General features: G+C 33.9%; 1 long non-coding RNA gene across 3 annotated transcripts in view; it reads right to left on the reverse strand.

Annotated features, from left to right (window-relative positions):
* LOC140613154 (uncharacterized) overlaps window positions 1-12,861 on the reverse strand; it is a 172,107-nt gene that overhangs the window by 115,648 nt on the left and 43,598 nt on the right. For all 3 annotated transcript variants that reach the window (XR_012014310.1, XR_012014309.1, XR_012014311.1), the window contains exon 2: window positions 7,159-7,226. This is a non-coding gene — a long non-coding RNA (uncharacterized lncRNA). The remainder of the gene's footprint in view (window positions 1-7,158; window positions 7,227-12,861) is intronic.

Here is a 12,861-nt window from a genome sequence, read left to right on the forward strand (position 1 = left end):
ACCAGCTGTGCCATTTTGAATTCCCAATAGCAATAAGTGAGAGTTCCTATTCCTCTATATCCTTGTCAGCATTTGGCATTTCTAGGGTTTCAAATTTTGCCCATTCTAATAAGTGTATAGTGAGCTCTCATTGTTTTGATTTGTAATGTCCTAATGAGATGAATTTTGGTATCTTACCAAATGCTTATTTTCCATTTGTATATGTTCTTCAATGAGACAGCTATTCATATCTTTTGCCCAATTTAATTTGGTTGTTCATTTTCTCATTGCTAAATTATAAGAGGTTATTCATAGTTTTGGATTAAGAGCCCATTATCAGATGTGTCTTCTGCAAATATTTTCTAGTCTTTGGATGGTTTCCTCATTCTTTTGCCAGTATATTCCACAAAACAGGTTTTTAATTTAAATGAAGTCCTCCTCACCAGTTATTTCTTTTATGGATTGTGCCTTTGGCATTGTATCTAAAAAGTTATCACCATACTCATGGCCATCTAGATTTCCTTCTATGTTATCTTTTAGGAGTTTTATAATTTTGTGTTTTATACAGTTAGGTCTATGATTCATTTTGACTAAATATTTGTGAGGGGTATAATGTCTATGTCTAGATTAATTTTGTGTGCATGTATTTTCTGTAATAGGCTTTTTTTCACATGTGGGTCCAGTTGTTCCAGCATGATTTGCTGAAAAGATTCTTTTCTCTATTGTATTGCCTTTGATCCTTTACCAAAAATCAGTTAACCATATTTATTTGGGTCTATTTATCAACTATTTAATCTATTCCATTGATCTATTTGTCTATTCTTTTGTGAATACCACACTGTCTTAATGATTGTAGTTACATAGTAAGTATTAAAGTCAGAAGTATAAATCATCCAATTTCATTCTTTCTCTTTCATATTGTGTTGGCTATTCCGAGTCTTCTGCTTCTTATAAACTTTATAATCAATTTGTCAATGTCAACAAAATAACTTGCTGGGATTTTGACTGGCATTCAGTCAAAATCTATAGATTTAATATTCTTACTCTACAAATTAGGAAGAATTGACATCTTGAAAATACTGTTTTCCTATCCATGGACATGAAATATCTTTCAATTTATTTATTTCTTTGATTTTTTTTTATCATAGTTTTGTGGCTGTCTTCATATAGATCTTAGACATATTTTGTTAGGTTTATACCTAAGTATTTCATTTTAGGAGATATTAACATAAATGGCATTGTGTTTTAATTCCAAATTCCACTTGTTCATTACTGATATACTGGAAAGCAACTGACTTTATATACCAACCTTGCATCCTACAACCTTGTTATAATGTCTTGCTAGTTCCAGAAGTTTTCTTCAGTTCTTTCAGATATTCTACATAGATGGCCATATTATCTATGAAGAGCTTTATTTCTTCTTTCCCAATTTCTGTATCTTTTATTTCCTTTTCTTAATGCATTAGGTAGGACTTCCAGCACAATGTTGAAAAGGAGCATGATAGAAGAAATACTTGCTTTGTTCTTAACTTAATGAGTTTCTAGTTTCTCACCAAAGTATGATATTAGTCATAAAGTTTTTAAAATTTTTTAATTTAAATCAAGCTATTTAACATATAGTGTATTATTAGTTTCAGGGGTAGAATTTAGTGATTCATCAGTTGTATACAACACCGAGTGCTCATTACATCAAGTGCTCTCCTTAATGCCCATTGCCCAATTACCTTGTCCCATCCACCTCCGTGCCTTCTAGCACCTCTCAGTTTGTTTCCTATAGTCTCTAATGGTTTATCTCCCTCTCTGTTCTTATTTTATTTAATTTTCCCTTCCCTTCCCCTATGTTCATCAGCTTTGTTTCTTAAATTCCACATATGAGTGAAATCATATGGTATTTGTCTTTCTCTGACTGACTTATTTCACTTTGCGTAATACCCTCTAGTTCCATACACATCATTGCCCTGGCAAGATTTCATTCTTTTTGATGGCTGAGTCATACTTTTTTATGTAGATTTTATTTTATTTATTTTATCAAACTGAGTAAGTTCCCTTCCTAGTTTGCTGAGAGTTTTTACTAGGAATGGGTGTTGGGTTTTGTCAAATGTTTTTTTTTTTTTTTCCATCTATTAACATTATTGTGTGGTTTTTCTTATTTAACCTGTTTTGATATGATGGGTTATATTAACTGATTTTTGAATGTTGAGCTGGCTTGCATACCTGGGATAAGAATCACTTGGTTGTGTTGTGTAATTATTTTTATACTTTGCTGGTTTTAATTTGCTAATATTCTTTTAAGGATTTTTGCATCTATGTTCATGAGAGATTGTTCTGTAGGTTTCTTTTCTGGTAATGTCTTTGTCTGATTTCGCTATTAGGGTAATGCTGTCCTCATTGTATGAGTTAGGAATCATTCCTTCTACTTCTATCTTCTGGAAGAGTTTGTGGAGAATTGGTATTCTATCTTCTGGAAGAGTTTGTGGAGAATTGGTATAATTTCTTCCTTAAATATTTGGTAGAATTCACTAGCAAACCTATCTGGAACCGGTACTTTCTGCAAAGGTAATTAAATTAAATTATTATTTCAATTTATTTAATAGATACAGTCCTATATAAATTTTCTCTTTCTTCTTGTGTGAATTTTGGCAGTTTGTATCTTTCAAGGACTTTGCCTATTTTGTCTAGATTATTATATTTGTGGGCATTGAGTTGCTCACTGTATTTTTTTATTGTCATTTCAGTGTCTAAGGGATCTATAGTGATGTCTCCTCTTTTACTTCTGATATTAGTCATTTGAGTCTTCCCTCTCTTTTTTTTTCTTAGTCTGGCTAGATGCTTATCAATTATATCGATCTTTTCAAAAAATCAGATTTTGGCTTTTTAAATTTTCTCTATTGACTTCCTATTTCCAATTTCATTGATTTATGTTATGTTTTTATTTCTTTTCTTCTGTCTACTTTGGATTTATTTACTCCTCTTTTTCTATTTCCCTTAGGTAGAAGCTTAGATTATTAATTTTGGGTTTTTCTTCTTTTCTAATATATGTATTTAGCTTTTCAAATTTCTCCCTAAACACTACTTTTGTTGCATCCAATATTATTTGGTAGATTGTATTTTCATTTATTTTAAAATATTTTAAAATTTCTCTTGAGATTTTTTTTCTTTGGCCCATTTGTTATTTAGAAGTGCATTGGTTAATCTCTAAGTATTTGGGGGTTTTCCAGCTATTTTTCTGTTACTTATTTCTGGTTCAATTCCATATGGTATGAAAGTAGACATTACACAATTTCTATTCTTTTAAATTTATTAAAGTGCATTTTATGGCCAGAATGCTGTCTATCTTAGTGAATGTTCCATGTGAGCATGAAAAGAATAAGTATCCTGCTGTTGTTAAGTGAAGTAGTTTGACAGATGTCAATTACACTCATTTGGTTGATTTTGCTGTTGACTTAAACTATGCCCTTACTGTTTTCTGTCTCCTTTATCTGTCTATAGTAGAGAGGTGTTGAGGCCTCCAATTATTACAGTGGATTGATCTACTGTTCCTTGAAGTTCTATCATTTTATGCCAAATGTATTTTGATCTTCTGTTGCTAGGTGCATTTACATGAAAGACCAATGTATCTTCTTGGAGAAATTAAACCATTTATCATTATATGAAACCAATGTTTATCCTTGATAACTTTCCTTTCTCTGAAGTCTGCTCTGTCTTAAATTAATATAACTACTCCAGGTTTCTTTTCTTTTGATTAATTTACCATGATATATCTTTATTTACTTTTCATCTATATGTATCTTTATATTTAAAGTGGCTTTCTTATAGACAACATGGAGTTGGGTCTTGTTTCTTGATCTACACAGTCTGACAATCTCTATCTTTTAATTAGTATGTTTATACCAATGAAATTTAAAGTGAAGATTGATATAGTTAGATTAATATCTACCATATTTGCTACATTTTTCTGTTTGTTGCTCTTGATCTTTTTTCCTAATTTTGTCTTTTTTCTGCCTTTTGTTGTTTTAATTAAGCATTTTATTTACTTTCGTAAGTTTTTAATTTCCAGTAAGTTAAATAGTGTTATATTAATTTCAAGTGTACTAATTTAGTGTACTTATTTATTTATTGTACTTACTTATTTAGTGTACTTATTTACCTTAATGTACTAATTTAGTGACTTAACAATATATGTATATTTATACACCATGTATAGATTTAAGAATATAACTAATTCCTCCTAAGTCAAATCAATAATCTGTTATCTGTAGTATGCCTGCTCTCTAGAGCTTTAACTTGTAATAGCTCTGCTTTGGTTTACCTAAGTATCTCATACCACAATATCATAAGCTATATAATAAGCAATATCACTCTTGCCTCTCCAAAACTTCCTCTCATGTGTTCTCTTTGTTTAATTAGTTTTACTACCTTGTTTTCTAAATTAGAAAGTTTGGCAGTTTCTTAAAACATTAAACCTATACCTACCTATTGGTGATAATGAGCATGGGAGGATTAGGCTAACACTAGGAAGTTGATTAGTGTTTGTACCATTTTATACTCTCACCAGCTGTGCATTGTTGTTCTAATTGCTCCACATCCCCAAAAGAACTTGGTAAGATCAGGTTTTTTTGTTTTGTTTTGTTTTTTTTAATTTTATCCATTCTAGTCATTGTGATTAGTGTATATTGTTTTTTAGGCAGAAGATAGTTGGGCTTTGCTTTTTATTGGTCCAATCTGATCATCTTTTTTAGTAGAATGTGTAGGCTGATTACATATAAGGGATAAACGAGGTGGTTTGGTTTAAATAGACAATCTTGTAATTGCTCTTTTTGTATTTGTTCTATTTCCTTTTTATGTGCTTTCTCTTGTGTTCATTGAGAAATTTTCTGATTCTATTTTATCCTCCCTGTTAGCTTATTAATTATTAATTCACTATTATTGGTTGCTGTAGGGGTTATAATATGTATCTTTACCTTAGCACAATATACAAGTAATATTATGGAACTTTAAGAATAATATAAGAAACTTAACAATATACTTCTACTTCTTAACTCCTGGACTTTGTGCTATTGTTGTTATGTTTTATTTCTGTATGTGTTATAAACATCATAATGGTTATTACTTTAGTTTTTTATAAGAAAAAGTTTTTATATCACATTGAAAAGAAATTACCTAGGAATAAATTTAATCAAAAAAGTAAAAAATATGTACTCAAAACTATAAGACGTTGATGAAATAGAAGACACAAGTAAACTGAAAGATACCCCATGCTCATGAATTGGAAGAACTAAAACTGTTAAAATGTTCATACTACCCAAAGCAATCTATATATTCTATATGATCCTTATAATGGCATTTTTCACACATACACACACACACAAGAAACAAAAAACAATCCTACAATTTGTATGGAACCATAAAAGACCTCAAATAACCAAAGCAATCTTGAGAAAGAATAACAAAGCTAGAGGCATCACAATTCCTGATTTCAAACTATGTTACAAAGCTATTAATGATTAAAACAGCATGTTATTGACAGACACACAGATCAATGGAACAAAATAGAGAGCTTAGAAACAAACCCATGCATATATGGCGAACTAACTTATGACAAAGGCTCCAAGAATATAAGTAAGGAAAGGAAAGTCTCTTCAATAAATGGTGCTGGGAAACCTAAACAGCCACATGCAAAAAAGAATGAAACTAGACCACTATCTTACAGCATACATAAAAACTAACTCAACACAAGTACTCAAATGAAACCTGAAACCATAGAATTCCTAGAAGAAAACATGGGGAGTGAGCTCTTTGACATTGGTCTTACCAAAGATTTTTTTGTTTTGTTTTGAAACCAAAAGTAAAGGCAACAAAAGCAAAAATAAACAAGTGGGACAACGTCAAACACAAAGCTGCTGCACAGCAAAATAACTATCAACAACATGAAAAGCAATCTATGGAATGTGAAAAAATATTTATAAGTCATATTATCTAATAAGGGATTGCTATCCAAAATATACAAGGAATTCATACAACTGAGTGCCAAAAAGAAACAAAAACCAAGCAAACAAGCAAAACTAACAATCTGACTTAAAAATGGGCAGAGGAACTGAATAGACATTTTTTCCAAAGAAGACATACAAATGGCCAACAGGTTCATAAAAAGGTGCTCAACATCACCAATCACTAGGGAATAGAAATCAAAACCAATTTGATCATTTTAAGACTAGTTTTTAAGATTTAGAAGTGGGACTAGTGCAGCCTTTGGTTTAGTGCTATTCTTTTACCTGGGGCTACGGTAGAACATTCTACTTATCTAATGTCACATAGATAGTTCCATAAGAGTTTTCTACTCTGCATATATGATTTCTATGGATAATTCTCCCTGCTTCTTTTATCTCCTTCTTCCCTTGCCTTTGAGAATTTTTTTTTCAAATGCATGTTCTAAGCAGTACTCAACTAAAAAGTTGAGAGGGCAACTTAACAGATCTCTGGAGCTTTCTCTCGATGCAGCTCTGTCTTCTTTGGTATGGTGTTCTTTTTTTTTTTAATATTTTATTTATTTATTTTGAAAGGGAGAGAGAGCAGGAGTAGGGGCAGAGGACGAAAGAAGTAGACTCCATGCTGAGCAGGGGGCCAGATATGGGGCTTATTCCCAGGACCCTGAGATCATGACCTGAGCTGAAGGCAGATGCCTAACTTACTGAGCCACCCAGGTGCCCCTGGTATGGTGTTCTATAAACTCTAGCTGCCTTGGCTTCTTCTGACTCCAAGTTCTGAGATGCATGGCTTTTTCTGGGTGTTCTTTTCCTGAGCTGTTGCCTAAAATTCTCTACAGCTAATAAGCTTTGGTAATATCCAATCTTGTGTGTATACCCTCTCTCAGGACCCATTGCCCTTTGATTCCATATATCTAATATATGAAAAACACTATTTATAGTTCTCTGGGTTTTCTAGCTGTTTCAGATGGCATATAACTGTTACTCTATCTGGGACAGGAGTAGAATTGCTTTACTTTTTAAAGAAACTTATGACCTCAAATAATAGCTTATGATTATGTAAGAAAAAATTATTTCATAGTTACTAAAAATGTGTAAAAATTTGCAAAACGAATATTTAGTTCTCCTAAAAATAAGAAAGATCATGGTATCTAATATATTTCAGAATTAAGAAGTGAAACAGAGATATACTCACTGATTAATTGATTGATTGATTCATCTTCTCATTTATTCTTCCAATAAATATTTATTGAGTTCCAGGCCCTGGGGACATAGGGAAAAACTAATTGGATAGAGTGTTTAGATCCTAGTTGATGAGGCAGAAAATAAATAAATATAAAAATTTGAGATAATAATAAGTGCAAGAGGAAGAAGAGAACAATCACTGAACATTCTCTGAGGAGATAATGAGTTAAGACACAACATATAAAAATAACCCATTCATAGGAAGAGCTATGGGGAAATATTCTAGGCAGGGGGAATTACAGGTCTAAAGGCCGTGAGGTATAATAAGTTTGTTCTGCTTTAGGAATGGGAAGAAAACCAATAGGTTGAAATGAATGTGCTGGGTAGTGGTAGAAAATCTAGGTTGGCCTTATGGGCCATGATACAGAATTTGGATTTATTCTGAGCACAGTAAGAAGCTATGAGGGCACCTGGGTCACAAAGTTGGTTAAGCATCTGATACTTGGTTTCGGCTCAGGTTATGATCTCAGGGTTGTGAGATTGAGCCCCATATTGGGTTCCACACTCAGCAATGAGTTTGCTTGAGTTTCTCTCTTCCTCTCTCTCTGTCTGCACACCCCAAATAAATAAATATTAAAAATAGAAAAGAAAGAGATAGATTTTAAAGGTAGAATTTATGAGATGTTCTGATGTATAATAGAATCATATAAAACTCTTCAAATGTTAGCTAGACCAACTGGGCATTTCATAGTACATTTATTGAAAGGTGGAAAAGACAGAAGGGAGCAAAATGGGCAGGAGACATAGGAGAAACAAAAAGGCCCATTTTACATATACTAAGTTTGAAATGCTTCTTAGATGTATAAGCTAAGAAGTAAAAAAAAAAAAAAAAAAAAAAGACCTGTATAAGTCTAAAGCTCATGGGAGAAATTCAGACACTAATTTGACAGACATCAGCAGACAGATGGTATTTAAGTTATAACTTAAGATGAAAGCAGAAAAGGAGAAAATGAGAATTAGAAAATAGGGTCCAGACCCCTAAGCCCTAAAGACTCCACTATTAAAATCAAGTAGAAAAGAAGGAACCAGCAAGAGATTAAGAAAGAATGGTTGGGAGGTAGGAGGACAAATAGAGGAGTGTGCTGTGAAAGAAGCTAAGGCAAGTGTTCAGCTGTGTTGAATGATGCTAAGAGGTTAGAGAAGAGATCAAAGCTTTACTAAATCAGAAGAGGACAGAAAGTATCAGAACTTTACTGAATCAAAAAGAGATCAAATGGATGCTAATTAGGGCTACCTGTGAAGCATGAGCAAATTACTGAAAAATGCTCATAATAAAAATATTCAAGAAAGGAGACATATGGATTTTGATGAACCTTATAAGAATGGTATCCTACATAGACATTACTTTAAATTTTGCCCTCTGGAAGAATGATGCCTGGGATAGTGGGTACATTTCAGGAGAGATCTTTACATTTGCAAATGAATATCTAGGGCATACTGTTGCCTTTGGAGAAGCATAATTTTCTAAGTAAGAAAGAGATGGAGAGAGAAATGGAAGGCACTTTCTTGGAGGAATAAGGACATATTTCAATGTGTTCTCTCAGAATACTTTTGCCCGACAAAAGTTATTTGTAATAAGGTGATGAAATTAAAGAATTAGGTCCCTACAGAGGAGAAGACCACTGATAAAATTCAGGAAGATGTGAAAAGACTAATGGAAACAGACTCTCGTAACTGGCTGATGAAATTCCATGTGAAGAAATGTCAAATAATGAAGACAGGGTCAAAGTTCCTGAATAGGAACTATATAAAGTCTACCAGCATTAGGAGGGAGAGAGTTCTGAGGGATTGGAAAAATAAATTCCCAAGTCGCCAGCACAGATTGAGAATAAACAGTATAAAGAGAATACTGAACACCAGAAGGAGGGCCTCTGAATGAGTGTAAATGGAAGGAAATTGCTTCAGGCCCCTATAATGGATTAATGAGGCTACATATAAATTATGGTTGGCGTTTCTTGTCATTTTATGATTAACAGTGTGTGGAGATGGTGAGGGATGAAAAGGGGGCCTGAGGACTGTGAAGTATTCAGTTAGGTCAGAGAAAGTACAGCATCCTCCTGAAGGGGCTGGATCACATTCCAGCCTCTGAGTTTCTTGTCCAGGGTAGCCTGTAAATGCTATAGTAATACTGAATGATGACATCGTCCATTGTGGAGCATTTCCCTGGTCTTTTGGAAATTTCTGGCAGGGTAGGGGAGCAGAGGACCATATAATTACAAAGCCTGAGGTGGGCAGCAGAGGTGGTCAGTTTGGATAATAGTTGCCTGAACCTTTTAAAACTTTTGTGGTACTTTCTTTCCTGTCTCCTTGTCACCCTGCCCCACCCAGGAGTTTACCATAGGATATCTTTCTTTGTTACTGTGTGCACCCAGGCTGTGTTTACCCAACACTATTGTTAAGTTCCTTGAGGATCAGAGTTTGTATGAGTCATCTGAATGTCCACACAGTTAAAGCTCAGGATCTTAAATGTACAAGAAAATCAGCAAAATTTGTAGGCTCATCCTTCACCAAAATATGAGTGGTTTTTCACTGACGAGGGTTTCAACAGCCTGGAAGAAGTCATTTGAGGTTTTGGATGTGCTGAATCTACATTTTTTAGACACTAAAAAAGTACAAGGTCAGTCTATTTTAGGCACTACTCAAGATGTAGTCATTATTATGAGACATGTGTTTAAAAAGATATTTTCTAACATTTCTTTTTGAATATCTATTTCAGAGGTGTGTGTCATTGTGGCTAACCAGTATTAGTATGACTGACTATTACTGTTATTTTGTGTATGTTGTGTCCTTATATGACTGTGGAGAGGAGTCCGCAGACTACCTAATTAATGCATTTGAAGAGTCATTTCTCCAAAGACAAGAAAGAACTTGTTCAAAATTACAAAGAAATAATCTTTTTTTAAAGATTTTTAAAAATTTTTTACTTATTTATTTGAAAGAGAGAGAGAGCATGAGAAGGGAGGAGAGGGAGAAGCAGGCTCCCCGCTGAGCCAGGAACCCAGCTTGTGGCTCATCCTAGGACCCTGGGATTGTGACCTGAGCCAAACGCAGATGCTTAACTGACTAAGCCCCCCAGAGGCCCCTACAAAGAAATAATCTAATTTGAATACCAGCATTCCTTACTGAAGCTCACCTACAGAGTGTATATGTGCTAGAGAGTGACTGTTTATTACACTATTTCCAAGTGGTCTTTGTGGGTCTTTCCACTGTCCCATTCAATCCTCAAAATAATCTCAATTTATTTTCTCAGTCAACAGATGAAATAGGCTCAAAGATGTCAAATTCTTTAGAATAATACTATGAGTTAGGTGAAGATCTGGCACTCAAAAAAAAAAGGCAGATTTTTTAATTCCAAACTACATCTTTTTACTAAGTAATGCCAATTCTTCTTCTATTAAGGATTTAATAAATACTCAATGAATTGAAGTCAACAATCCAAATATAAAACAATATGTGAAAAATTATGACTAAAATGCAACCCCAAATGTAACCAAATACAAATTTGTTTTGTCTCCCTACTTTGTTCTTTAAAGTGTATATAGGGGCAAGGGTTGTTTTTGCCACCGCCAAGACATTCCAGTCAACCTTAGGTCACAGACCTAAAATCACTTTAAATTACAAAGCAGTCATTTGAGAAATTAGCGTGTTAAGGTTAATATGACAATTATCATTTCAATTTTCATTTCAGACTAGAGTCCTCCATTCCTTTCTCTTGTTAAGCCTATATTAGACAGCCACCACGTTTAGATTTTTCTCTCATTCTCCCCGAATTTTTACTGGGCAAGCGACTGCTACTATAGTAAGGTGGCCCCTCCTCATGCAGACGCTGGACCTATCCATGCGATTTCTCCTCTGATCAATCTTATTCCTTCTAAGTATGCTCTCAGGTAAGACTTAAATAGCTCCCTGACTTCTCTTTTCTATGTGGTCCATGAGAAAAATACATATCCTTTGCCCTGCCATGGATGTGAGATTAATTACTTCCCTAATTCAGTCCTCTATTCTCTCTCTGTCCTGCCACAGACCACTTTAAACCTTTCCAGGCATGAGTAAGGCTGCAGTCCTGTATTCCAGAAACACAGTTCAAACTCTTCATGTGGCTCTATGCCTGAGGCAGATTGGTAGCAAAAACTAACCTTCAGATCTACTTCCTAAAAAATCTTCTGAAGATTGGAAGTGGCTCATACACAGAGCAATTCCCTTGAAAGAGAACACCTCACAACTCCTCTACACACTCTGATACACTTTTCTGGCTTTAGTTTGATGAAAGTTTTGTGGAGTTGGTTCTCCACCCTTCCTTTGTGAATTCTGCAGTTTGGTGCAGCTGTTCATTTTGAGATTCAAAATTGCATTTTGACACCTCAGTACTAATTTTAGTTTTAACCTCCTGTTCTGCAGAGGATGTTTATATTTTATTCTGGAATGGACTACATTAATAAGAAAGTGCTGTTGACCTGTTGACATTGAAGTAGAATTTAACTTAAAAGAAATTATTAATTATTTTGGGGGATCATTAGCTCTAAGAATTGAGGGAGAAATCAATCAGACAACTGATCTGAAAGGAACTTTGAATTCGCATTTCATTTGTTCATGCAAGTCTACACAGTAACTCACTGACTCGTGTTCAGAATTTGTGCAAATGAGTGATTTAGTTGAACTGAAAAACTATACCACTGTGCTTTTGGAAGTTATAACAATCTGCTACAGAGAAGAATTCTAAACTTTCATGTTTTCTAAATACATGCCATTTATTTTGGTATGGCAAGGTAGGCTTGAAGGAACGAAAGAAATACAAATTCTAAAAGAAGGTACAGAATTCTCTTTCTTACTTAAAAAGCAGATTGCAAAAAAAAAAAAGTGAATTGCAAGAGCATTTCTAAGAGTCTAAAATTGGGCAATAAGTGCACTATGCTTCTTTTGCATGCTTAGTTCTAAGGAATTGAGAGTTGGGGCATTTTTTGGTGAAAAGTATTCTGTGGTAAAACAAGGTGTTTTAATGTGGGATAAAGCAACCTCTATTTCTACTAATAATATACTAATAATGTAACAACAAGGAGAAAAAAGAAACCTGTCTGATTGTTGTATGCACAGGGGGCTAATGTGAAAGACTTGAAATATTCTTATTCCTCACACAGACCCAGAGCTCAGATGTCTATGCCTTGGTTAATGAAGACCCACCAACTTTGACTTTGGGGCTTTGAACATTACCATAAGCACAAACCCAATCAGCTCAAGCACAGTAAATACATAAATACAAATAATCACAGTGAATACAAATCTTAATAATTTTTAAGATACTTAGAGGGGACAAAGTTAATTTTGGGAAGAACTGCATATATAATATTTCCTCTATACAAATGTGGACATAGAGTATTTTTATAATGACTTATTTCAAATGATAATTTCCCAGGATGCTAGAGTTCTCTAAAGGTTATAGGGGAACCTACCTGGAGAACCCCAGTCAGCTTTAAGCAAAAAAAATTCCAATCTTACTGATTTCAAGTAACACTTAAAAAAAAAAGGAATTCTACGACTTTAAAAAATCCCTACCAAATATCACTTCTCTAGGTGCTAGGAATACAAAATTTTCTATATCTCTGCTTGGAATCAAACTCATAGTTGATCCTGAAATCTCAACACAAGTCTTATACAC

Source organism: Canis lupus, chromosome 21, assembly GCF_048164855.1.
Source record: "Canis lupus baileyi chromosome 21, mCanLup2.hap1, whole genome shotgun sequence".
Lineage (NCBI taxonomy): Eukaryota > Metazoa > Chordata > Mammalia > Carnivora > Canidae > Canis > Canis lupus.